Genomic DNA, 27,028 nt, shown 5'->3' with positions numbered 1-27,028 from the left:
CAGCTCATAAATAAATTCCACTTTCTGAAAAGCGAAATCGTAAGTAGCTCCTGTCTTCCATTTCGCAAATTCGAATCTGTGGACGGCCTTCACCACTCAAGCCGAGAATTATTCCACTCAAGAGGCTGTCAGATTGTCGGCAGGAACCCACACATGTTCAGGCAATTGTTAAATTTCAATTTGAGGCTTCTTCCTGCTACATGTCAAGATGCGAAAAGGAAAACTTTTGGCCAACATTTGGCTGCCGTGTTGGCGCTGTTGCGGCCTGCCTACCAAGTGACCTTCTGTTCTCAGATAAAGTATCTCTGGCTGTATCTCCACAAAATGAAACCGAAAAACAAAAAACAAGGGAAGGCAAATGCGTTGGGTCGTTCATCATGCGTTTATCGAGTGGGAGCATCGGAGCTTTAAATGCTGTTGTTTTCACTTCCGTTTGCGGAGCAGAACCAGCCCAAGTGGCAAAGTTCAATATCTCAAATGACGTCAAACACCTGCTAGGGAGCTCGGATTACATTTTCAGAGAGTTTCGCATTTCATAACCGAACAGCATTTTGTCTCCGTATCCGCTGGCCTGTCTCAGCCCATAAGCATACATATCTGTTCATTTTGCGGACAATTAACGGCGTTTTTCAATAACGGCCACAGGAAGAAAGACTGACACACAGGCCAAGATACATTTACAGATAGAGAGATACAGATACATTCTGTGCGGTGACCTGTCAATGCGGATTTGTGTCCATGTCCAGCCTCTCCGTCCCTCTATCGCACTAATTGCCGTTAATGATGCAATTATGGCCTGCTAGAAGGCAACAATGGGATCAATAAAATGCCAACCGAATTTGCTTAATAGAGCACAAGAAAAATACGAGCATAACCCAAAAAAGCGGGGACACCGAAACCACTCCAAATGTCAATCAAAATTTGATCAATGGGCTCAGTTGAGCGAGCGGGCACTTCGATTTGCATCCACTGCCAGTGGGCGGATGTATGTAAGTCTATGGGACAAGGCTATTTGACGCCTCTAATTGAGTTTTGTAATGCAAATCACTTTCGGTTTCCACTGAAATGGATAGTTGAGGCTGAGACTGGAAGCGCGGCCTCGGCCAGTGCGTATGCGTCAGCATGACAGCGGAAACTCAATCAAACTGAATTGTAAAGGCGGGAAATAGGGTTAATATAATTACTGCTTAATATCCAAATGATTACGCACCAGGAGGCGCTATTAAAAAATATAGACCTTTATTATAATCTGTGCAGTTGGAGGTCAATTAAGCTTGCATTTAATGACTCGTTTTTCGAAAGTGCTTAAAGCATTTTAATTACAATTTTTCGATATGAGAATAGATTTTCCTTGATTGATTTTTAAATTTCCCACAAGTGCAAGTGAAAAATTGAAAATATAACGATATTCCAAAGGTGTATTTTATAAGCAAGTCCCTTTGATTCAAGTCTCCTCCAAAAAAAGGTCATGTAAACCTTTCATAAGCCAACCGGGTTACTGAACCTTATAATTTGTGGCTGCTCTTATTGGAAAAATTCCTTTTTAAGCCCCATGTGATATGCATTTCAGACCTGATTGAAAATCGGTTCGAACCAGTTCTGAGTCATCAAGAGCTCGAGCCAACCGGCTTCAGGTTCGGCTTTTGGCAAATATTTTTATGGCTAGGCTGCACGCGTCGCTCAATTTAATTGCCGCCTGACTAAAAAATGCAAAAATTTAAATTTTTTTTAATTTACATTATTTCCTCCAGCGTCTCCGCTCGTCTTTCAGCGTCTCAGAGCCCCTCGCGGCACTCAGTTTTGTTTGTGTTTGTTTTTTTCGCTTTCAGCTTTGTCTTGCTTAATGTGCTGGCAACATTGTTGTTTTTTGAGATTTATTTAAATGCATTAAACTTTAGAGGTCAACTTCCTTTCACCGGCGACGATGACGACGTGTTGGCGGAGATAACGGCCTCAGATACAGATACAGATTCACATTCGGTTTCAGTCTCCGACTTGAGCTGAGCTCCCTTTGCCTCTCCAACTCCGTTCGCCTGGGGAAGAAATACGCTAAAATAAATTCCAACAAAAACATATTCTCAAAATTGGCCGCAAAATGTGACATATGACAAGTTGTTGGCTGTATTTCAATGCCATTTGGTCCGTTGAGCCTTTTTTGTTTTTCTTTTTTTTCTCAATACATATTTGCATATGGCTCGGCATGTAATTTTCCGTGTGACCTGCAAAAAAAGGAGAAAAAATTATTGAATGTGTAAGAAAATAAAATGCTCATCCGAAAGTTCATTTAAATTGAAATCCTTCGCACACAGGACGAAAGGAGAGTTTTCACAATATATATATATGTATATTTACATTGTCGTTGTCTATTTTATGGGCCAAGCCGAAGAGAAAGGAAGGATAAAAGGAGCCCTGTCTTCAATGAAAAGAAAGTGAACAAGGAAGCATGTCAAAAAGTAACTGCATAAAAGTTCCTTGTAAATTTAATAAACTTTTATGGATGTGTGTGCTTGTGAGCGTAAGGAGCAGCTGCCGTTAATGCGTGTGTGTCCTTGTGGCCCTTACCAATACTGTTGCCGTTCGCTCTTGTTGTTCCCATCCTGGCTGGCATCGAGTGATTGCTCCATGGGGTGCACTTTGGCTGCTCCTCGCGTCCTGTCAACCATGAAAGAGTAAGGCAAAAAAATCAGAAAAAAATTCGAAAAAATACAAGCAAACCGAAGGTCTTATATTCTATTACTTAAGGACAAGGACAAAATTGTATATATCAGATTGATATTTGTTTGTCTATCGTGGAACTTGTTTCTTAAGAGATACAGAGAAATAGTTCGGAAAGCTTAAAATATATATTTTTGCCATTGTTTGTTAAGGACTTGAACTAAAATTAGTTTTATAAAGGTTCAATTAAATGGATTATACTACTTAATCGTAAGTTATCTAGGAAAATTATATATTATCCCATTTAAGGGTATTACCAACCAGAAAAATACAATGGTGCGAGGGGCCCCGAGCTAGAGGAAGACACGACAAAAACATACACACAAAATAAACTTTTATTGTATCCGCATTTCAGTGTCACACGACAACGGCGACGACATTCTGCCTTTCCTTTCTTTCTTTCCTTGGACTCGTGTGCGTTCCGTAAGGTTCAGTTTCAGTTCAACTTTTGCCACATGTCAGAGATTGATACTTGCGGCGAAAGTGATTTATGTACTACTGGCCTGCCTTCTGCGCTGCCTCTGTGCCCTGTGCGAAACTCCCCCATCGAATGCTCCAAATATGCAGCCGAGAAGATCCATGACGTAAATTGTGCCAAATGGCTGGCTCATGGCAATTTGATAATAAAGCTGTCAGCCGTTGTTGCAGCATCCTCGGAATTCGGTGCACTTACAGTTTTTCGCGCCAGATCTCGGCCAGATATCAGATATTTTTCTGCTTTAATAACGAGAAATATTTATTTTACTTCTCTCTCCATTAATATTTAAAAAATATTTATTTGACCGTTCTTTAATAAATACTCTCCATAGAAAATGAAAAGAAATCCATGTATTGATACTGTCTGTTGACCATTAAAATTGCAACAGCCACGTCCATTGATGCAATTGTTGCAAATGCCAGAGCTAAAAGGAGCGAAACCGAAACCAGTTTGCCTTTGTCCGCAGATCTCTCGGATGGGAGATGCGAGATGGGAAAATGGGGAGTCTTTCCCACACAGTCTTGTGCACTAATGTAATGCAAAGTTATCGTGGCCATTGTGTGCGGCAACGGCCAACGGCAAAGGCAAAACGAATGCAGTGCAACAAACGAAAATGACCCAAACCGAAACAAAAAAAAAATTGTTAAAGAAACAACATGTATACCCAACTGACTGGAGCAAAAAATAGTACAAAAGCAACACAAACAACGAGAAATGGCGGTTGCACTCCGTTTCCACGGGCAATTGAAAGCTAAAATTGCATTTTGTGACTGCAGTTACACGAGAGAGCTCTAAGATGCTCGCTGTGGCACACAGTGGAACATCCCGCAGGCGGACATCGGAAAGAGGGCCAAAACTATTTGCCAGGCCTAAGGGGCTTCGCAGGTTTAGGTTGTTCTGTTACAAAAGTAATGGGAGAAAATTTAAAGAGGTAGTTCATATAACAAACTGATTAGATTAACTTTTTAACCTGCATCATGCACTATTAGATGGGGGAATCATTAGAAATATCTTTTTAACTAGACTCCCTTCATTACAACCTCTGAAGAAGTCTTGCTTGTCCGCTCACCTCAGTTTTGACGCTACCACTTCAGAAAATACATCAGGCAGATCCAGGGCCTTGGACAAACTCCTCCAATGGCTCGCCTGCGTATTGGATTACTTTGGATGTCGGCCTTGTCTGGCCCGGGAGAATGGCATTATAACTGAGCCATGCAATTTGCATTTCAGTTGCATCGGCGATGCAACATCTCTGGATCGGAGAGGGAGACCCATCACGTGCATATAAATCAATCGAAATGTGGAATTGTATTCTATATTTCATTTCATTCCATCAACATTCCGGCTTCTGTTGGTTTTTCATTTGGTATATTTTTTGACATTCTTTATATTTTTGTTTGTCGTTTTTGGGCTTTTTGAGTCACACAATCCGCGAAAGTCCTGTCGCGCAGCTTACAACAACATTCGTCGGGCTTTTGTCGCCTTTTGTTGGGTCCTCAAATTGCTGCCAATTTGTTTGTGGCTAGCTACCATTTTGGTCGTTTCTTTCCTTTCGCTCCCTCGTTTTTATTTCCCAGCCAGCGTCCCGGCATTGTCCATCTATGGGCAACCATGGTCCATGGGTTGGGCTCGGACTCCGGTTTGGGCTTTGGATGGTTGGAGGTTTGGTGGATTTTTTGCGGCCCTCCCTCCCTCCATTGGCAGTGCATTTTGTATATTTCCCGGTCTCGAACAGGGTATGGAGGATTGCGAGCGGGAGCGATGGCAGCCCGGGTCCTGGCCGAAGCTGTCGTTGTCATTTGAGGTCAGTTTAAATGGTTTCCTGTCAGTTGCGGTCTTCGGTTTACCAGAAACGGGCAACAGCCAGCGTTGCTGGCCATCATTCTGCATACGTCGCACAATATTCAATAAAGTATTCATTCATATTTCTGCAGGGATTTTTCCCCGGCTGTCTCTGGCAATAACTCTTCAAGTTATCGCTCTCTTCAAATTTTTGTTGGGCCGTAAAACTTTTCCAGCCAATTTCCATTCTGTTGCAATACCCGCCGCAAGTGCATCGAATTCCGTATTTGGCCTTGGGGCACGCTCCAGTTGCAAGACATCTTGCGACCTCCAAAGCAAAAAAAAAAGTACGACAAAAAATGTGCAAATAAAAGAATCGCTTTGCTCGGCCGCATAATTAAGCGCATTTTCTTCTGGCATGAAAATGAACACCTCAAGGTGTCGGAAAATGCATTGAATTCAATACGACAGGCCAAATGAGATTGTGGCATCGTGCTGCCGTTTCTGTTGCTGCTGCTCATTTACGTTTTATTTTATGCCACAAATACCACAAGAATTGCAACACAGCCCAGTCTTTTCGAAACGCTGAAACTCTGCAGCTCTGAAGCTCTGGCTGTGACTATGACTGACTGACTGGCGGCGACGAATGTGACACCCCACGTTTGCTGAAGTGGAAATGCAGCAGCAGCAGAAGCCCTATGTTTCTTCTCGGTTAGAGTTAGGTTTTGTGTTTTTCCCCTCCTTTTTTTTGGGGCCAAGCACTTGAACATGATAGGAGCTTAGCCAAGTCAGCCGAGCCAAGCGGAGTTTTGTGGCAGCCAAACACGTAAGTGGCACATGCGCGGCACAAAATTGCAAATGCCAACAGCAGCAGTCGCTGCGTTAATAATACGGCTATCTAGCTGGAGAACCAGACTCAGAATCAGAATCAGATGCAGAAACAGAACCGGCATACCTGACTCACAGCAGCCTGTCCTGTCTCTCCAGCTCCCCGGTCGTCCCATGTGGCGTATGCGTAATGTTGCCCGGACAGCTGGCATGGCTACCTCCTTTCCGCTTCTGACTTGCCACTGCATCCGAATCGGATTTGCGGGTCAGGGACATCAATCGGGGCGCCAGGCCTGCTAAAGCCTGAGCATTCATCAATTATGATTGATGTGGAAACCATTATCGGATTGATACGGATATTTTTCAGTTACTCGAAAAGTGGGTTATTAAATGCTGAGGAATTTTTGGTAGTCAAAGTGTCATGGAGAATTATTTTATTATCTGAAATGACAGCAGGAATTAATAAATTGCAATGGCTTGTTATTTTTCAGCTGAACGTATGTAGGATTTGGTTAAGTGATTGATGTCATTCCGGTACTTTTTCTAAAAGCATGCTAAGCATTTAAAAACTCATACTTGTTGGCATCTCATAAAAAAATACTTATCTAATTGATTACACAAATCTGTAAAGAAATGCCGGCTCCCTACCCACTCTTTACCAATAATTTTAATCATCAAGCAATTGTGAGGAAAACAATAAGCTTACATGGAACAGAATCTGTCAGCATAACAACTCACTCCTCGGCGCACAATTTTTCAGCTAGGTAGACTCATTTGAATTGCCATTCATCGTGCATGCACAGTGGCTCTTATTAATCAATATTCCTTTTCTGGCCGCGACCAACGCTAATGTTCCGATCACAACTGCCTGGCGTTGACAGTGGGGAACCAAGCCGAATAGAACCGAGAACGGGGCCAAGTCCTGTCCATAAACAGAGTGACATGGCAGCCAATTAATGTCTACCATGTCACGGGTTTGCTGTGCCCTCTTTACCATTTTGCCCTGGCCCCCTGGACTGCCCTCTCCCCTCCACACCACTCCTCTCATCATCATCATCATAGCCACCGTCTTCTGTGCCAAATGGGCAATTTGTTGTCGTTTATATAAGGCGCATTCTGTGCATTTTCATTGTTATTATTGCGCCAGCTCCCAGCTCTCTGTCTCTGTTGCTGCCTCAGTCGCTATCTCTTTCCAATTCCCTAGCCCCCATCTCTTTCTTCTGGGCTGTGCTATCTTTCTTGCACTTCCTGCCACACTGCCTCGGTGTATATTAATTTTGATGCTGGGCAGAAAACTGCACATTTACATGCAAAGCGGCATTTGTAATTTGTGGACTCTTAGCAGGAGTGCCTCACGTGACCACGCCCCCTTTTTATGGGAATATAGCTGTGCATAGTAGTGGTACGTAATTGAGTTCACGTCATATGCTGTCGATGTCTATGTGGCTCCATGTTCTCCTCCGTCTCCCTATCTCGTTTTATATGCCTCGGAAAAACTGCTGAAAGTTGCACTTAAAAATATTGTTGCACATTATTCTTCAAATGCGAAATCTCTGGCGGGGCAAGCTTAGCTTCGTCCGCAGCAGAGGTCCCGGGAAAACTAAAAATTTCTATAAATCCGCACTTATTCCCAAAACAATAAAACTCGCAACAATTGTGCCCATTCGCTCTTAAATATGCAACAGCAACAATAAAACCAAAAACGTTGCAGGGGCACTAGCAACAGCAACAGCTATCCCCCATATTAGGAATGCCATAATTCAGAGGAGAGGGCTGGGGCAGTAGTAGTCCTCGGCTCGAGTCCCTGCTAAGCCCACTCTTGTAGTCATTTGCCTGAGACCTAGACAAAAGCCACACAACAGAATCGGCAACACAAGCAACACCAACAGCAGTCGCAGTAGGAGTAGCAGCAGCAGCAACGGCGGTGGCAACTGCAACACAGTTGGTCTCAGTGACACACAGAAAGAAAATGCTATTTTCAATATTTTCAAAAAGATAATAATTTTTATCAAGAAGTTTTATAGAAAGCACTTCAGGTGAGACTTTCAGCACAGTATCTTCCATAAGTTTGGAAACATAGTCCCCAGAAACTGAATTTTTTGTTGGTGCAGCGGCGGCAGAATGTATGCCAGCAATTTAGACAACTTCGTTGGGGAGTGCGAGCTGGCTAAATTATCAAAAAATGGAAAAGCTAAAAACAAAAACTAAAGGAAGCGATAACTTGCAGCGCTGCTGGACCTGGCCTGGCCTTAGGGGGAGAGATTGGTAAGCAGGGGAGCAGCTATCTGAGGGGGGTCTGTTTTCGGGGGCGTGGGCACACAAACACAATAAAACTTATTTACGAGTCACGACGGGGTGGATGTCGGAGGGCTCCGGCGTAGTTCATTGTAATGCACTTAACGGGGGCAGCCTGCCATGGAGGGGCTTCGAAGGGATTCGCGAAGGGGTTTCGGGCGCGGGGCGACAGACAAGATTCGCGCAAATGATATGCAAAAAAGGGGGCCACGGCAACGGCGGCGGTGAAGTCGTGGGCGTGAAGGCAGTTGAACGTTTCGGTTAAAGGGTAAATGAGTGCGCAGCGTGCGGCGAATGAATGAAACCGAAGGAGAAAGGGGAAGACAGTGGCTGGGAAATGCAGCCGGAGTGCCGGCTGAGCGGTCCGGGTAATATAAATGAAAGCAACAAGGGGCAAGCCAGAGAGCAGTAGCAATAATATAATAACAACAGACACGGGCAAGGGCATGCCTTCACTGTAAAAATTATATTCTAATTCAAGAAGAAATATTAAAACATCGAGGACCCAAAACCTCTTACTAATAAACGTCCCTCTTTTCTGTTCCATTTCAGTTGCGAACCGAACAGTATCGGAGCTCACTCCTCGGCATATTCCGCGGCAAGGTAAGCAGAGTTCCTCGAATCCCCGACTAATGAGTCCGACCACGCCTCTTTAAGTTTTAATAAGCGCGCACATTACGCATACGCCCCATTAGCGCGCGCAACGTGCGTTCAGCGACTCAATTTTCGTTCAGTGCACACGGTGCACCAGCACCAAGTCCTAAGGGAAACCCGATGGAGAACAAGAGGAAGAGGGGATATAAGGGATACTGGGGGCACCACCAGGCAGTGGGAGGCTTGGTCCTCGTCACAGTACGTAAAGTTCTCAGTAGTCAGTGAAATTGCTGCGCGTCTTGTTTATTGTTCTTGTTGTTGATGTTGGTGTTGTTGTGGCCGCCTGCGATGTTGCTACTTTGCTGCTTGTACTGTTGCCGTTGTTGATGTAGCTGCTGCTCTGGTGGATGTTGCTGCTGCTGCTGCTGCTGCCTTTATTATGGCGCTTTATTGTCGACTCATGCTGCATGGAAATTGCGCGAACCGAGCCACCTCCATGTACAATGGCTGCAGTTGTTTCTTTTCGGGATGAATATTAATATTCGAAGACAATATTTTTACTTTCAAGACTATCATATATCTTTGTTATTCTATTTATTTTTGTAATTCTGAATGAGTGATTTTTCGGGTTATCTTATCACTTTTAAAAAATAATTTTAAAGCCACAGAAACTGTCTTTTGGAAAGTATAGTTAAGGGAGTAACCACCATCTTGCCACATCTTCATTGTCGCCTCGGTGGGAGCATCTTCATCCACTGATCTCGAGCTTTGATATTTATGGCCGACAATACTTTGTACGATTATTTATGCCTTCGCCGCTGCTGCCGCTACCACTACCGCTGCTGCTGCGTTGTTTTCTTTGTTTGTTTGCCCGGTGGGTTGGTCGGTGGTTGAAAACCATATGAGCGACCATCGGGAATGCGAGTGCAGATGCAAATTTGCAGGCAGGCGCGGGTGCCAAGGCTCATTAAAATGTATGCCACGCCGAGTGGGGCGAAGAAATGGTTCGAGTCTGTTGGCAAGAAATGCAAAAAAACGGAAAAGAGAAACAATCGAGAGCATCGTGCGTGTAATAAACGATAATCCATTATATATCAATTTTTATCGCACCCAAAGCCGGGCTAAGAGCACTGTCGCTACACTTTATGGCTCTGCGGTGCGGACCAAAAGTTGAGTGGGCCGGCTTAAAATGGGCAAGAGCCTTAAATAAAGTGACTGACTTTTATGTATAAGGCTGTATGCTGTATGCTGTGATTTAAAATAAGTTTTTAAGTAAAAGTTTCGGTTCTTGGGCTTATTAAGTTTGTATTTAAAAAGTAATCTAAAGTTAAGTAAAATCTAATCAAAAGCATGCTACTAGTTTGTAATAGAAGATCAACTAACCCCATTCGTAGTGCATGATTTCCCTTGTTTTCGTCAGTAGATTAATCCCATTGCCAGTAATCAGAGGGGTATTAGGCATCAACCTGCCGACAAATGACTTCAACAAACTGAAATCAGAGTAACTGTAATGCGTCACGCCAAATCGCAGTTAGAGCATTTCGGACGAAATTCCGGCCCAGAACTTTTGACAGTAACTGTAAACGGTAAGCGTGTGTTACGTTTTGTATACTTCATCGACTGCTAATTAGCTACCACAAAATTGACGCATCATCATCCTGCTCATCATTGCTGGCAGAGGGCCCCAACCCGAGGTATACGTGTAGTAATACTTATATATATCGGTCGTCATTTAGAACCCATCGCCCACCGACTGTTTGCATGTGGCAAGCGGGCCGTGGTTAATTAGGAAGCAATATTTAACGTTAATGCGAAATAAATCGCAGCCGAGTAGAAAAAGTCGATGGCGATGGCGATGTCGATGGCCAAAGAAGTCGCTCACTTAATTATGTTGACGTTTATGCCGGCATCTGCCAAAACACCCACACCATGCCGCTGGAGCGGTGAGGGGGCAATGGGAGGCATATCCCCAGCGGTAATCATTATTAATGATGACTTTTAGTTTACAAGCTAATTATTTGTTACTGTTACTTCCAGGGCATTGGAAAAGAATGGGATGGCCAGGCTAGGGAATGTTCTCAACATTCGCGTCTTTTACACTCAAAAAGAAGTCGTGGATCGTATAATCTTATTAAGTGAATAAGAGTTACAAATTGTTTTTATCCAAATATAGCTTATGATTCATTTTTAAGCTATTCCATCACAAATCTCTCTTCTATAAAAGTTGTGTATCGACTAACCACACTTTTCTCCGAGTGCCAAGTTCTCTGATTCTCAAATTTTGAACTTTCGGCGCCTTTCGCTTTGATATCGGGGCTGTAATTAATTTATTATAAGGCCTGGCAGCGCTCCGGTTTTTGTGTGAGCTCTTATTAATTACCATTTGGTGTGCGAAATGTTTGCATATTGTGTTTGCCCGGCACAGTGGCCAGCGAATTGTGTAAGCCGGCATATTGTTGCCATAATTTATGGCTGAAATTGTTAACCCGAACGATCTGCGGTCGGATAATGTGATCCCAAATGGTAATCTAAACGCTTCGATAATAGCCAAAAAGTAAATTTAAGCCGCTTATAGATCGAACTCAAAAGAAAAGCACAAAAGAAGTCAGAAGTCAGGCAAACATATAGCCAAACTGTGGCATTTGTGAATCGGTCTGTATGTAAATCAATCGCAACGCCCACTAGGGGCGGCCATAAATTAGCAGACACAAGCGAATCGGACCAACAATGAATGAGTTTGGAAACCTATCCGAAATTGGGTCAGTAGAATTGCGCAGACGCAGCGGAAGTTAAATCAGCATATATGGGTTGCCTTCTTTTTTTCGAATCTTTTGAAAAGAAAGCTATGTTTTAAGCTTAAAAGTAGATTGAATTACAGTCATGCATGTGAGTGAGAGTTCACTGAACTGATACAGTACAATCTACCAAGAGCAATGAACCGAAGCCAGAGGAACTGTTACGTAGTCCGACTCAAATTATATAAATTTGCATTAATTCTCCGGCTGACGAAAAGTACATTTTCATGACGTACACTCACACACAAGTGTGAGTGTCAGCAGTGACGAAATTACTTTGATGATTTGTTTTGGTCTTGGGCCTCGAAATTACGCAAACGATCGCACGACGCCAGCCAACACAACACAACAGAAATATCTGCAAGTGCGTGGGAAGCTCTGAGCACGAAATCAAGAAAGCCAAAATAAATCCAGCTAAAACAAAAGCTCAGAGACCCAAACAGTAGCAAGCGGCGATGGCAAAAAATTATTACAAAATATCAACGGCGAGGGAAGCCAGGCCAGGCAAGATGACGACAAATTAGATGCAGCAAAGGTAAAATTAAATAAAAATGCAATTAAAATGCACGACAACTGGTGGGTGCGGGTGGGGTAGTTGTGATGAAGAGGTCGCTCACGTCGGGAATAATTAAAGCCATTTTCGCCGCAGATAGCACAGTATGTGTGCTTGTGGCACAAAACAAAAGCGAAAGTGTTGAAATATTTATGCAGAAAATGCACAACGAGAGCGAGAGCAAGTGTCTCCGGTTATATACGAATTAAGTTACAAGTGGCAATAGCAAACACAACACCACGAAAGCCGCGATATTGCAGTGATAACCGAGCCACAACAACCCCTCGAATTTTCATTCGAATTGTTAATGACACCGGCAACTACGAGTTGTGGAGCGAAATAAAGTCTGTTGTCAAAACGGAAGGGGATTTAAGAGTTTTTGGAAATCGTTTTGGCATTAATAATAAAAGTTTTCAAGCCTTGAATTTGTGAGCCATTGAAACAAAAATGTTATGCCTCTAAATCAATTTTAATCAATTAAGACTAATGAATAGTTTTGTATTCTTCATTAAGACAACCATGGTTTTAACTTGGAAATTATAATTAATGTTTCTTTATATTATAAGCCTGAATTTTCTAATTGAAATAAATGATATTTTGGCATTGATTTAAAAAGTTTTCAAGCCTTGAACTTGCGACTCTTTGGAGAGATCTATTTAAATAGGCCTACTTCTTTAATATGTAGTTAAACTCATAGTTTAAAAAAATGATTTATATTTTATTAAATGAAACTGAATCCAATTTTTATTTATATCCTCCTACCAATTCATCAAAGTAAACATTTTCATTACTTCTTGCCTAGACTTGGTCATGTACATTTGTGTTTTAAACGATGCACGAAATGTGTGACTAATTTCTGTCGTTAAGTTTTTGTATTTTTTTCTCCATTGTTGGATGATGTATCTACTATGTTGCTGGTGTTGCTGCCGTTGTTGTTGCAGGTACTGGTGTTGATATAGCTACTGTTGTTTTGTGTTTTGTTGGGCTGCATGTTACTTATGCATCACGACGCATGCGCCACGGTCGGTGTCGTTTTGCTTGTCTGCCGAGCGTCTGCCTTTTGGCCCGTTGTCGCTGCTGTCGCTGTCGTTGTTGTTTCTGGCATGGCTGCTGCCTTTTGGTGGTAATTAAAATGGAAATTGCATTCACAGTGGCTGGCCAGACGGGCGAATGCGAACATGCGAACAATACACGAGTGTGCCACGTCCACGTCCGCTGCCTCGCCGGTTGCCACAGTTAAATGCGCTAATAACTTTATTCAGCCGTTGTCGCTGGCGTTTGTTGTTAGGTTGCTGCTGTAACTGCTGGCATTGCAACATTTTGGCTTAGATTGCTATCAGCAGAAGCTAGACGGACAATCGCACGGAAATGGCAAATGATGTTGTTGTTACCAATTCAGTGCTCCCGATTGTTGTTTGTTGGCAACAGCTCTTTTTTATGTGCATTGGCCAAGTGTCTGAACATTCAAAGTTCAAGCGTGTGAAGGGTAAACAAAGTGGCCGAAAAGACGCAACGAAAAAAGGGGAAAAGAAATACAAACAAACTTTGAAATAACCGTATTTTCACGCGAACTTAATTTAATTTTCATGTGGTCATAAAAAAAAGAGTAAAGACTGGATTTGCCAGCAATTTGTTTTCGGGATTCGAACCGGAGTTTTTATGTGCAAATCGAAATGTCAATTAGCATTAACCTTAATTTACATCCTTATGCAACCGAATCGATTCGGGTCACTGGCTGCGCTGGGATGTGAAATCTTCGAGAAACGAATAAAACGAATAAATTAAAATAAATGTAAAATCTTTTGTTCTAACTGCCTGGGCTTCGGCTTGGGCCGTTGCGCCTTAATCACGCCCGTTGACTAACCACAATTGTTAACGGTTATGGCGCAAAACACATGTCGAATCTCGATGAATGGCCACAAATCGGCAACAAGCTGCAAAATTATTTATTAATAAACATAATAACAAGCGGAGAAGAAGCATCCAGCCAGCTAGCCATAATAAATAGAAAACGCACGGAATACCAATTAAAATTCAAGCTGCATCGCCGCTTAATGTCATAATTATGAGCCAACTAAAGAGATTTACGTATTTTGTTTCACAAAACTTTTTCGACCCGGTGCCGCCTGCTCTTGGTTAAATTATTATTATTGCTGTTGTTGCTTTTGTTGTTGTTTTTGTTGTTGGGATTTTGTTGGCTGCTGGTGTTGGCTTGGTCCCTGTGCGTGTGAGATTGTTGGCCAAAAAAGTTGCCGCTTGCCATCGATTATGCAGGAACAGGAAGTGGCACGCAGGAGAAAAATAGAGATGGTGGCTTTTGGATTGGTGTGGTGGTCGAGGGGTGTCGAGGGATGGACCCACCCAGACCCACAGACAGTTGGCACGTCAACTTCTCGGCGTGTTAACGAACAAATCTATCTTGGCTGGCCATAAAAAATCGTCATAATTAAAGCATCATGCCAACCGTCACCACTCAGCAGTCACCAGTCACGAGTCACGTAACAGAAATAGAAAATTTAATTTGCGAATTTAGCTCTCCCATAAAATTCCCCAACAAATTAATACTTATTATTCAAAAAGCCAAAGCACAAAAAAGTTTGGCATGGAGGGAAAAAAATAAATGGGAAAAAAGTTGTACTTCAATTGTGGTAATAATTGACGAACACTGAATGAAATTAATCAATTACTAAAATGTTGTTAAAAGCCAGCCTAATGGAATACGATTGATAAAAATCAAGCTAATAGAATTTTTCCGGGAGGAGGACATATTTCAAACGAAGTCCTATTACTCTTAAGGGATAATTTCGATATTCACGTAAAAAATATCATATACTTCCATCATTTTAAAGGGAAAAATAAATCCTCTTTAAGAAAACACGTTTTAATTGTGGTCTTCGCATTAAGGACACTGCCTTAAGCGATATTCCATGGGATTGGCAGAATATTTTTGAGTACTTAAATGGTTCTGCTCCGTTCTGAAATCAATTTAAAATTTAATGGGAAAGTTTAACCAGGCTGATCTCTGCGTAATCTGGCCAGGAAGCCAGCTGCCTGAGCGTTGACCTGAGGTTTATTATTCCGCTATCTCGCTCATTGTTGCTCCCTCGCACACCGTACACAGAGGCCATGGAAATTTAATCAAATGAAAGCTAGAGGCAATTATCCTTTAAACACAATTAATTAATCACGCAAACAAACACACGTGCCCTGCGTTATTTACACATATAGTATTTTGTTATTTCGAGCGTAAAGTGCAACGATTTTTCCCTGGTCCACTATCCAGTGTCCTGTGTCTCTTTTATGTGTTTGTGTTCATGCGCCACAATATTAACATATCCTGCGTGTTTAAGTTACGCATAAAATTATATCCTGATTGAATTGCACAGTCCAGAGTCCGGGGCCTGGCCCAAACCGGCTGGCCGGAAAGTCTGGCGCCCAGCCTCCTGTGTCCTGCGTCCACGCCCACATAAAATATGCGGCTTTCAATAAAGTTACCATCAGTTGGCCGTTTGCATGCTCCTGTGTTTGGACCAGAGCCGAGAGCCGAGAGCCGGACCAAAGGCAGGATCCTTGGCACTGTCGCCGCGTTAAAATGCGCACCCACGCACATAAATCACGTGCGTGAATCCTTGTGCCCTGAAAGTGGTGCGAGATGTGGTGGGTCACGGAAACTGCGGGCAAACGGAAAATCAGTGGCAACAGATTTTTACCAGCCTTTGTTTATACACAGCAAAATAAGTCTAAATGGCTTTAATAAAATTTAAATACAAAAATATACATAATAATAGTAAATGGAATTAAAATAGCTTTAAGCCCTGACTTCTTAGGAATATTAAGACTTCTATAAGTAAATATATTTCTTTCTGTGCATGCGTATGAGTTGAGGTCCTATCAGCTGCACTGCATCCGCCTGGACATTGGCCATTGTTGATATTCCTATTGTTGGTATTGGTGTTGGCCACGTTATTGTTGTTGCCGTTGTTATGCACACGTGTCAATGGCAGCGCGAGCACATTTTCACTGTCGTGTTTAATTAGACTGCTGCCCCGAAGGTGCACTTGCCACCAAAGCCCCTCCACCCCTTTGATCCACAACCTAATGCCATTGTCAAAGCCCCCTGCTTAGCCACTGTCGCTCTTGGCCTCCTCGCCAGATTGTGAGTGAAGCGAGATCTGGGGAATCACATGTGAAACCTTAAAGGTGTTAATGACTTTCAATTGTCGCTTGAAAATGAAACGAACACGACTGCCACAGAAAAGTTGATACTTTGGATGATAATCCGAAAGATAAGTAAGTGAAGAGTTCTTATTTTAGTTGGAGTGGTTTCAAAACCTCACATGTCACGATTTTTACAATAACATATGATTTAAACAAAACGCAGTCTTCAAACTGAATATTTTTAGAAAACCAAAATTTCTCTTCACACCTGCCTCAAGTTTCACCTGCCTGGACACTAATTTAACCCGCTACTCCGCCCACAAACTGACACGTGATTTCTCAGGAGCTGAAGGAGTTCCCCAAGCCTCAAACCCAAGCTCTGCATTTCACAGGTTGCCACCTTTCACCGCGAACTAGATGATTTAACATTTTCCCCATTGCGTGCCATATTATTTGGTTAGGCACAAGTGAATAACCGCTGACGGGGGAGTGCATATATTAAATATGCACAATAGAAACTGAAAACAAATTGGACGATTTGTTTGGGCCAACGCCTCGTTTATTGTTGCGCATACGCCCCGGGTGCCAGCATTTTATGCGGCTTTAAAGTGCAATTGTTACGGAATTCGAATTTGTGTTTTTTTTCCTTGGGCGGGAAACACCTAAATGGCCATGCAGCGCCTGCACATTTCTTATCATCTAAACCACATAAACGTGTCATGGGCCTAGTCTGGCGTTTATGGCCGCTAAAAGTCAATCCCAGCCAGTTGGCTGGATGGGAATTCTGAAGAGCTCGTCAGTGGATGGAATGGGATGGGATGGGAAAGCCACGCACATAGCTATCCCAGCTGCCAATCGTTGACATCGCCGACCAGTCGCCAGTCGCCAGTTTCAGTTTTCAGTTTTAAGTTGGCAATCTTTAACCGAGGGCCAGGAACGGCTGAAACGATGAGCCAGCCAGCCAGAGGCCCATGGAACGACTCGCATGTCGCCCTGTCATATGCGCAAATTAGTCGTTAGCCGGCGTTTGGCCCAGGAGTTGGAGTTTGGACAAGAGGAGTTTGCCGGAAGATCGTAGATGAAAATGGAAATTGAGATGGTGGCACCACTGTTGGCGACGGAGACCGAGCTGGAGATGGAGACGATGCTACGAGAGTTTAATGACTTTGGCGTTAGACGGCAACGGCAACAGCAACAGCGGCGCTGATGAGGCACATGATAATGGCCTCTGATGGCCGCGTTCTTGTCAAAGTCGCGAAGTGAACGTGAACGCGAAACGTTCTCGTTGGCAACGGCAACAGCAACGCCAAATGTCAGGCAAAAGTTTGCCGCTGAGCCAAATGGGCTCCTCTTATGCACTTGAATGCACTTCGGCACATATGCACTCTGGCACTTGAAACAAATAAAAGTTTTAAAAAAATTTTTCACAAATTTCATGAAACTTGGGCATTTTTAAACAAAAACGTATTTTAAAAAGGGAAAAGTAAAAGGAAAGACCTGTAAACTTATCATACTTGAGATACTTGCCCTAATTCTTAGCAAAGTTTTTCGGTGTTACAAGACTTTTCCCAGTGTAATGTCGCACACATGGAGACTAAGTTCCGGGGTCCGTGTTTTATGCTTTGCACATACATAAATACAGCATAATTAGCATGTCGCTCTAGCATTTGAGCCCTGATTCCCGTCCCTGCACCTCCGGAGCATATTGTCAACGCTTATGGGTTCCTTGACTTGGAGGCGACTCACCTTACAAGTTGCGGCTTTAGTTCATTTGATTTCGCTTCCCACTGATTTGTGTCTGTTTGTTTCTGTGTCTGTGTCTCGGCGGAGTCTCATTCTGTGCTCTTCCATTAGAAATTCTGCATCTTCAGAATTATGCAATCATCATCTACGGGCTGTTTTGTGGCATCAGTATCTTTCTCAGTTTGTATTTGAGTTCAGTTCCTCGTTTTCTGCTAAATTATGCATAATTATTGAGACTTGTGGATGTGTGTCTTATGCGCTCGAAAAAGTCATTCCATAGAAACAAACTACAAGTAGACTGGGGGAAGGCAGGCTTAATTAAAATCCTTAATGTCAAAAGGGCCGTGGGCAAAGTAGTAATTGCTGATACTTAACTTGGCTTGAAGCATACATACATGACGAGTGCATCCTTTTAAAAGTAAATCAAGTAGAAATGGAATAAAGAAGGATGATTTTAAAGCCTTAATATTTCATTTTTACGAACATAAAAGAGTATATGGGTGTAAAAATAAATTGTAAGGCAATAAATACAATTTTCTTGGCAATATACGACTTAAATACCTGTTGGCGCTGTTGCCTGGCGTAAAAAATATTTCTCCATCTAAAATAAACTGCAACCATTAATTGTTAAATGCCTCGTAACCATAATTATTTTATGCTATAATCCAAGATCCTCCTCCTCCTTCGCTCCACACTGCAACTTTCGTGTCTATCGATACTTAGCCAAGTTTTGCATAATCCCGCACAGATACCCATCTGTCTAACGATCTATACTCGCATACGTAAGATGCCAGATGATGGTAACATTTCCAGCTCTAATTGACATGAATCCCAGTCAGTCGACTGCAGTCACTCCCCCGACCATCCTCTCACATCCACTCGAAAAACAGAAAAAATGGCAAAACAACTTATGGCTGGCTCTGTGCGGCACCTGCCATTAGCAGTCTCACTTTGGATTCACTTTCTTTCGGCCAGGCTAAAATCGGGCAGGCCGAAATGAAATCAAATCAAGCCAGAGCGAATCGCCGGCCATGTAATTGTTGTGTACGAGCTGTTTGGATTTTTAACAACAACTGTGCTGCACTGGCACTGCAGTTTCACTTTCTATGCTGCAAACTTTGATGGCGACACTTGCTGTGTGCTGTGTGGAAAGTGCACTTTTTTCGCCTTGGCCAAGTGTCGTTAACCCAATTTGAAAGCATTTGGCCAGGAGACGTCATGCAAATGCAGAGGCAACTTTTGCTTTCGCTGTAAACCAGTTCAAAACTTTGTCAACAGTCGATGTGTTGCAGCATCACATTTTTTATTTTTCCCTCCATCCATTTAGTATTTTTCATTTTTAGGATCTTGGCATGATGCTCACATATGGCAGATAGTATGGCAGCCAATTAGCCAGGCTCCCTGGCCGGCAATTTGGCTAATAATTTTATCATAAACTTTGCATCTCCCAGGGAGATGGATCCTGGGTCAAGTGCAAATTCAAGCCAAACCAAGGCAAAGAAAATTTCCAACTTATGAGCTATAATTGCTGCTCTGGGCCAGCTATGGGAAATGCCCGGCAACCGCATGAAAATGTTGCAAATTGTTTATTGCAATTTGTCTTGGCCAAATATTTACGTACATACATGGTAGTCCTTGTAAAAATATTATTCAGCTGGTAAATTTATGTGGTCGAGATGGGAAAATATGAAATGCCAAAAATTCTCGTCATAAAAAAATGTCTGAACAATTAGGAATTGGAATCGGGCGATGGTGATGGGGCAGGGTGCGTTGCTTTTTCCAGCCTGTCACTTTGGTCTAGACGGGGCCATAAATTATGCAAGGCAGCAGCAACAGCTTGCCCAAGCTCGGAACTCAGGACTCAGGACATAGGACCCGGCCAGGAGCAGGCCAACACTCTGTGGCAGCAATTTTTCCAGCAATTCTCCGGACTCCCAGGCACTTGAATGTTGAATCAGTTGCAATTTGCATGTGGCGGTCAAGAGATGCACTTGAAAGAAAAGATGGTCGAATTTAGTAAAATCAACCTTGGTTTCTAACATATATATTTGATCAAGTAAAAAAATTCTACATCGTTATCAGAAATTAATTTAATATTTTTTAGAATTTAAGGATAACATTTGTTGCAGTGAGTATTTCATGCCTTGCACTTCCTGCAAAGTGGCCAGCTCTTGGCCCAGTTAAGGCTCAAGAGTTGCCAATGTATTGACCATCGGATGCATAATCATGCACCATAAAGACGCCTACTCGATCTGCCTGACTCAAGTGCAACTTTAACTTCATACTGGTCTCGATTTTTGTGCATTCGACACAAGCTAATGGCTTCGGGGCCTTCCAAAATGGTACCCAAAACTTATCTGTGGCTTTTAGAGTTTAATTTAAATTCTCTTTGCAGCGTCAGGTGGATTGTAATTTTGTAAAGGCAGAAGCAAAGGCAAAGGCACCGGGGCAACGCACTTAAAGCGAAATGGCAATTTCCACAACGGCAGCCAGCAAAAGTGTAAAATAAATTGCCAAATATGTGGGAAATATCGAGTATGAAAGCCAAATGATATTGATATACAATTGTGGGCTGCTGGGAGAAGGAGGTAAGTGCAGGTAGCGCTGGCTGAGTTGATTTTTGCCAATTTGTGTGGCAGCTGAGAACGTTGCAACAAAATATTTAAATATGCCAATGCAGGGAGGGAGGGAAGAGTTGCTGGAGCTCGGCTAACGAGCCAAGCCAGCACTTGAATACACAAACACAAAACATGCATGTTTTACCATAGGTATACACCCATACATATACAAATATATTTATGCATTGGCTAGCACTGCTTTAAGCCAGAGCTTTATGTATGTATGTGGCTATGGTATATTCACAGTCAACAACAACGCACAAATTTTTAATGCCGAAAAGTCACAACACAAACACACACGGACCCGGGCACTAACTTGGCCAATAAATTCTGTCTCAATCAATATGGCAGGGACGGGCAGAGATGCAGCATTCACACGTATCCGCCAGATACTCGGCACACACATTCGAACTTACACACTCGACTGCCGCTGCCGGCGTTAGATAAATTCTTCCTGCAATTCAATGCGTACACAAACTGACAGCAGCCAACTGGCTTTCCCATTGCCTCAGTCTACAAGTGCACTTGGAGAAATATTTTAGTAGTATAGTTTTATAGTATCCACACCACTATATGGCAATAACTACTTAGAGAAAAAAATAGCTTTTATTTTTAGGATTATTAAGGTTTAAGAATTTTAATATTTATTTATTAAATACGATTGCTATATGCTTCATATTTATATTCATCTTTTGAACCTCAAATATCAACTCAGAACATCTCCCATTTGGAAAAAAATAAAATATGGAATAGAAACCTTTGTTCTTGTTCGACTTAAAACTTCAATATTTTAGTATCCGCTTTAAATAAATATGAAATTCATTCAATGAGGATAAATTTAATTCTTTCCCTGTAAAAATACATTGAGACAACATGCTTTTAAGGTCTTTAATAGTGGGGCATTCGGTTCATATTTTTTTTAGAAATTCCCACATCTATTTAAGTAGTAAGAAATATTTTTCAGTGTTTTTCAGTGTGTGTATAAAACTAAATTTGCACAAATATGCACTACCCTGTCATTTTCCTCCCCATAACACCTCCCTCCCGCCCTCTTGCTGTCGCGGTCCTGTCAAAGACATATCTTATCTTCATTTGCTGAACCGAACAGAACCAAAACCAAAGACAGAACCGTACTGGGCTTGAAATTCTCTGCTGAATCTTCTTCGGCCAACTGCCCGGTCCCGTATCCCAGGCTCCCGGTCCCCGGTCCCTGGTCCCAACTACCGCTCGCCCACTTTTTCACATTCTTGGCAGCGTTTTCTATTAGCCAGCGCCTTTGTAGCCTGTCCGAAATCATTTGGGCTATTTAACTTTTAAGACTAATTAATTACGAAACGACGAAATGAGCAATGTCCGACCGGAGCGTAGCAGCTTTGACTGTGAAGATTCAGTTACGTGGCTCAGAATTTTCCCATTTTCTTTGGGCTGATTTTTCTCGACTCGTTTTAATTACTTGCTCGGCGCCCGTAACCAACTGAACTCAAGTGGCCAGGCCAGGCCGGGCCGGGCCGAGGCTGGCCGGGCACATCGATGTGCCAGTGCGGTTAAAAGTTAAGCTCGTCACTGGTCCCGGCCTGGTCGGCTCTGTTCTAGTTTGGCTTACTATATATTCGCCTCCTAAGTAGCCGTGGCTGCCACCGTGGTCTGCACCATCTTGACCACCATTTATTCCCGTGTAATTGACGCCGTTGCCATGACTCTGTGAGAAATTCTTAGCTTTCTTGAGTTCATGAACTTTGCTTTATTATGAACTTTGAAGCTTTCAAATGTTCTCACTTTGGGATGAGCAACTTTAAGTGTTTCGGTAGCCAGTAGCCAGTAACAAAAAAACCACAAACATTTATGTGAATTTAAGTGTAGAATGGGATTTTGTTTTATGGGACTTTCTGGCTACCATTGTACGCGTCATAGATCCCAAAGAGATTGAAAATTAATTAGGGAAAAGACAAACGGGAATTTCGAGTATTTATTTTTGGGATATTTAAACAAAATCCATGATCATTTGATTAATTACGAAGATTGTTGTTTGTCTGTTTTCGAAAACGATTCTGTTCTGAAACCCGTTCGCGTTTGGACCGTAAGATACAGTACTTTATGAGGGTTCCCCACTGCGATCCTCGGCTATTTTCGGCCCCAACTGCATTGTTGTTCAAAATTGTATCCCTCTGTTCTGTATCTGTATCTTTACCTGAATCTCTCATGTTGTCAATGTTGTTGTATTTACTGTTGAACTGACTGCTGCATTGGTATGTGTTTTCAATTTATTTGACGGTTAATTAAAAATTACGATGATGTTGCTGCTGACGCTGATTCGACGGCCACTTCGACGCCAATTGATAGATTGAGAAATTGAGCCATTCAACTTGAACTCGGCTATTAGGCAAACGAGATTTTTGTGTTCGATGCTTGATGCTCAGTGGCCGGTGCTGCAATTTACAGTTGCTCGACCGCTCCCCGAATAATCCGGCTTTTTTTCAGAGCCAATGAACGACGTCAACTCCTTACGAAAAGCAGCTAAAAATTTATCAAAAAAATAAAAAGAAAACCTCATCGACAAGCTCATTCAACCCACCTCCTCCTCACCTTTATTAAAACTGCACAAAATGGCGTCGATTAGCGTTAATCAATTGGCCAGTTAGTATTTTGTTGGTTTTTTTGTTTTCGCCTCATATTCTCGGGGCACGCACATAAAGTGGCACAAGGTCTGGTTTTGGGCTTGCGGTTGTTGCGTTGTACTCGCACATATATCTGCCAGCCAGCGTATCTGCCAGATACAGATACAATAAGATGTATCGCATATACACAGATGTAAGTGTAACGGCCAAAAGCGGATCAACTACTTTTCGCCGGCGTGTTAATGAAAAATGCGTTGGCCGGCAGCAGATAAATCGATGGAGCTGCTTGTTGATAGGGTGGAATGGGGAGGGGCATGGGGCATGGGGATGAGGGTAAACCCAAAGCCGGAGCGAGTTCATCAGCGGAGCAAAAACCTTGTCGCCACGAAACGAATCGAAACGTGTTCCTATCCAGGAACTTTCGGGGAGGAGGAGGAGGAGCCGGAGCTGTCTGCTTTTTTTTCTCCCGCCATCTAGTACCCCCTCCTGGTACTGACTGGAGGCCCCCCTCTTCTACGCTCCTGGCCACGCACGAAAGTTGTTATCGCTGCCACAGTTAGACACTGAGACAGTCCCCGGCTGCTACTGTTACCTAGTGGACACATCTAGTGGAGGATGCGAGTCACTGGAGTAAAGTGGAATGGGGTGGTACACTGAAAACTTACCATATAAGAAAGGTGACTATAAAGATCTCTTCAAACTATTATCCATAAAAAATATCTGTCGAACAGACTAAGCTTAAATTTTTATGACTTTAAGACACCCTTTATCCATTTTCTATACAATATTTTTTTAGGTGCCACTACCTATGAGTCCAAGTAGTAAACTCTGCCTCTATTGGTCAGCAGGGGCTCTTTGGCTCAAGCAAGGCTATCTTGAAGGCATTTAAGAAAATCGTTTGCTTTTTTTTTCCCTGCTTTTTTGCGGGCATTTTATGGCGGCTTTAGTATTCGCAGAGGCTTACTTGTACTGTGCCGCTTTCGCTTAATGTTTGCTTTTAATTATCAAATCAGCACATGATCATTATGTTGCTGACAATGGCGACAATTATCTCGGAGATAACGACGACGATAATGATGATGTCCCGGCCACAGGCATTTTCCCTAAGGTTTTCATTTAAACATTTTATTTGAGCAAATTTTTATTGTTATTTGCCAAGCAAATGGCACTCTGACAAGTGCATAAGTAAATATTATTGTTTGAAAATATAATAGAAATAAAATGAAAAAGAGAGAGGATCTGGAATTATTAAATTTACGTAATATAAATGTAATTTCGCTCCGGCAAGCCCTGACAATTAAATAATTGCCCATGATGCCTTTCGTTCACCTCTTCCGAGTCCGCGTTTAAAAAATGAACACCTCACCTTTTGGCAATCAAATCTCGGCCCTTTTTAACCGACAATCGATGGCTGTTTGCGTCTGTTCCAGGCCGATAAATCAGGCAGTGAATTATTTCATTGTTATCGTCGACTTCCATCCGATCCGATCCAAAATCGATCCCGTCCCATCCGTCCCTGAGTATTTTCCTTTCACCTTTCGAATTCAATTAACTGCAGCCAAATGCCAGAGACAATCTACCAAATTCGTTAAGCAAATGGAAAAGCGTGGGAGCTGCCGTTGTTGTCTTCAATTTTATCCCCCCAAGGCCCCCGTCCCTCGACAAATATTTGCCATCAACATTTTTGCACGCTAATTTCCTCTGCACATTTTTGGGGCTCTGGCATCACGCGCGCAACGCATAAAGATGGTGGGGCCCGGGCTGGGGGAAGATAGATATTTTAAAATGGAATAAGAAAAACACGAAACTGTTGCAGTTCAGTAGACACACACAGAGAGTAGGGGCCTGTGGGGGAGAGCTGAAATTTCGTCACATATTTTTGCGTAAATTGCCGGAAAATCGCAAATCATTGGAGATAAACATACAAGTCAAGAAATGAACAGAAGCCAAGAAGTCGTGGTGGAGTGAGAGTGGGTGCCAGTGGGAGTGGATGGGTCGGGTTGGATTGGGCGGAAAGCGGCGAACAACCGCCGAACCAAGTATCGAACAATGTTAAGCAAACACTCACTCCAGCACACAGTCAAACAGAAATTCGGCAAGTGGAGTGCAGTTGAGGGCGAAATCGAAAGCCAGCCATCAAGCTGCATAAAAAAGCCACAGAAAGGAAACAGTTCCAGGACACTGGCAAAAAAGTCCATAAATAAAAAGATTATAAATTTCTTTCTATTAATGACTACCTCTAGTTTTTGTCTTGTTGGATTTACCTACTATTTAGAGGTACTACATTATTTAGTTAATATTCAAAAATTAATAATAACTTGTAAGGAGAACTAATGCCTTTCCCAGTGTAGACAGTGGCACAGGCTTAGTTCTGCGGTCGCAGCCTGTCGATGGGCCTTCGATGCCAATAAAATCGGAGCAGGCCGGATCCGGGCGGAGGGCAGGAACGAAGTGCATTGAAGGGGCGCTAGTGATAGACTAGACAGAGGGCAAAAAGAAGGGCAGAGGCCAGAGCTGCCGGCTCAGAAGCGTTTTCGAAACGCTTGAATTGCCAGAAAAGTGGGAGAGTCAGTCAGTCGAAAGGGGAACAGACAGCGGCGGTGGCAGGTGGCCACTGCCCCTCCAACTGCAACAAGCGAGCTGTCGGTAGCGGTGCAGCTTCCCCACGCCCCAAGTCCACTTGGAGGTTGCATATTAGTTTACCTCACAACAGCAAGGCTTTCTGGGAAAATTAATATATACAAGCTTCTTCTTTTATGCAGAAACCATGCCCCAATGCCATCAATGGTTAAATTTTAGGCAAGTATTGGTTGCGTTTAAGCCGATCCTTGCATCCGGCTCTAGTTTGAGCACAACTAGGCGTATCTAATCAATTCCCAGCAATATTTGGCCACCTCGAAGCGAAAGGAGCCCCAGATTGCGCCTGAGATTGAGAGATTGAACCTGAGCTTGAGCTGGTAATTTAGATGCTTGCTGGCTGCCGGTCTGCTCCCTTCCAACTGACTTGACTTCAATTGCAGCGCGACTGCTCCTTGCTCTTTAATCTCCAGTCTCCAGTCTGCAGTCTGACTTTGGCCATTAAATTGAATTTAGTTTGATTGCATTTGATTGTAGCTTATCAGCGAGAAACAAGACGACGGCGCACAGATTTATGCTTCGTTAACTTTTCCGTGGAATCGAGAGGAGCAGGATCTAGAGACGTAGTTGGAGGAGCATTTACATAATTCTCCAATGCCAGGGAAAAGCTCAACGTTTTTTAATTAAAACCGCTGACTGCATAGGAGTATGAGAATCTTATAAATGGCTTGAAGGTCTTGGGCTTACACAACCGATGATGATGACTGCATCTTGCCGTTTTCTTGGCTTAAAGTGCGCACTCACTTTGCCATTTTTGCCATTAAGACCATCAGTCATAGAGGCCTGACGCATCAGGGCTAGAAAACTCACACTTTGGTCTACTAACGAAAGTCACACTTAGCCCCTGAAAACGGATCTTGGTCTTGAGTAAATATTATAATTGTCGTATAAATATTATGCCTCGGCTGGGAAGAAGCAACTCTATAAATACTATGTTTAATGCAACATTAGGGGAAAGTGTTAAAATCTCAGTCTAATCCAAGTAAAGTTAAAATATCACCAAGTTGGATAGAAATGATGCCGCGTTAATTGCGGCGGCGGCCTCCAAGGCAAATGCAATTTTGCCGTCACTTTGCTCGTTGAGGCGTTAAGCTGACAGTTACCCGCCTGCTCCCGGGTCGCCTCTGCCACCAGCACCCTTTCTCCCTCAAAATGTGGCAGAGTGCCGCTTTTTGCCACTACCTGCTCTTATCATTCGGGCCTGGGCCTGGCTCTGA

General features: G+C 42.9%; 1 protein-coding gene across 1 annotated transcript in view; it reads left to right on the top strand.

Annotated features, from left to right (window-relative positions):
• LOC6507717 overlaps positions 1-27,028 on the top strand; it is a 101,816-nt gene that overhangs the window by 30,482 nt on the left and 44,306 nt on the right. The window contains exon 3 of the mRNA XM_014909938.2: positions 8,651-8,701. The gene's annotated coding sequence lies outside the window, so the exon portion shown is untranslated. The remainder of the gene's footprint in view (positions 1-8,650; positions 8,702-27,028) is intronic.

The sequence above is a fragment of the Drosophila ananassae genome, chromosome 2R, assembly GCF_017639315.1.
Source record: "Drosophila ananassae strain 14024-0371.13 chromosome 2R, ASM1763931v2, whole genome shotgun sequence".
Taxonomy (NCBI): Eukaryota; Metazoa; Arthropoda; class Insecta; order Diptera; family Drosophilidae; genus Drosophila; species Drosophila ananassae.
Note: the sequence above shows the minus strand (reverse complement) of the source record. Positions and strands in the feature narration are given on the sequence as shown.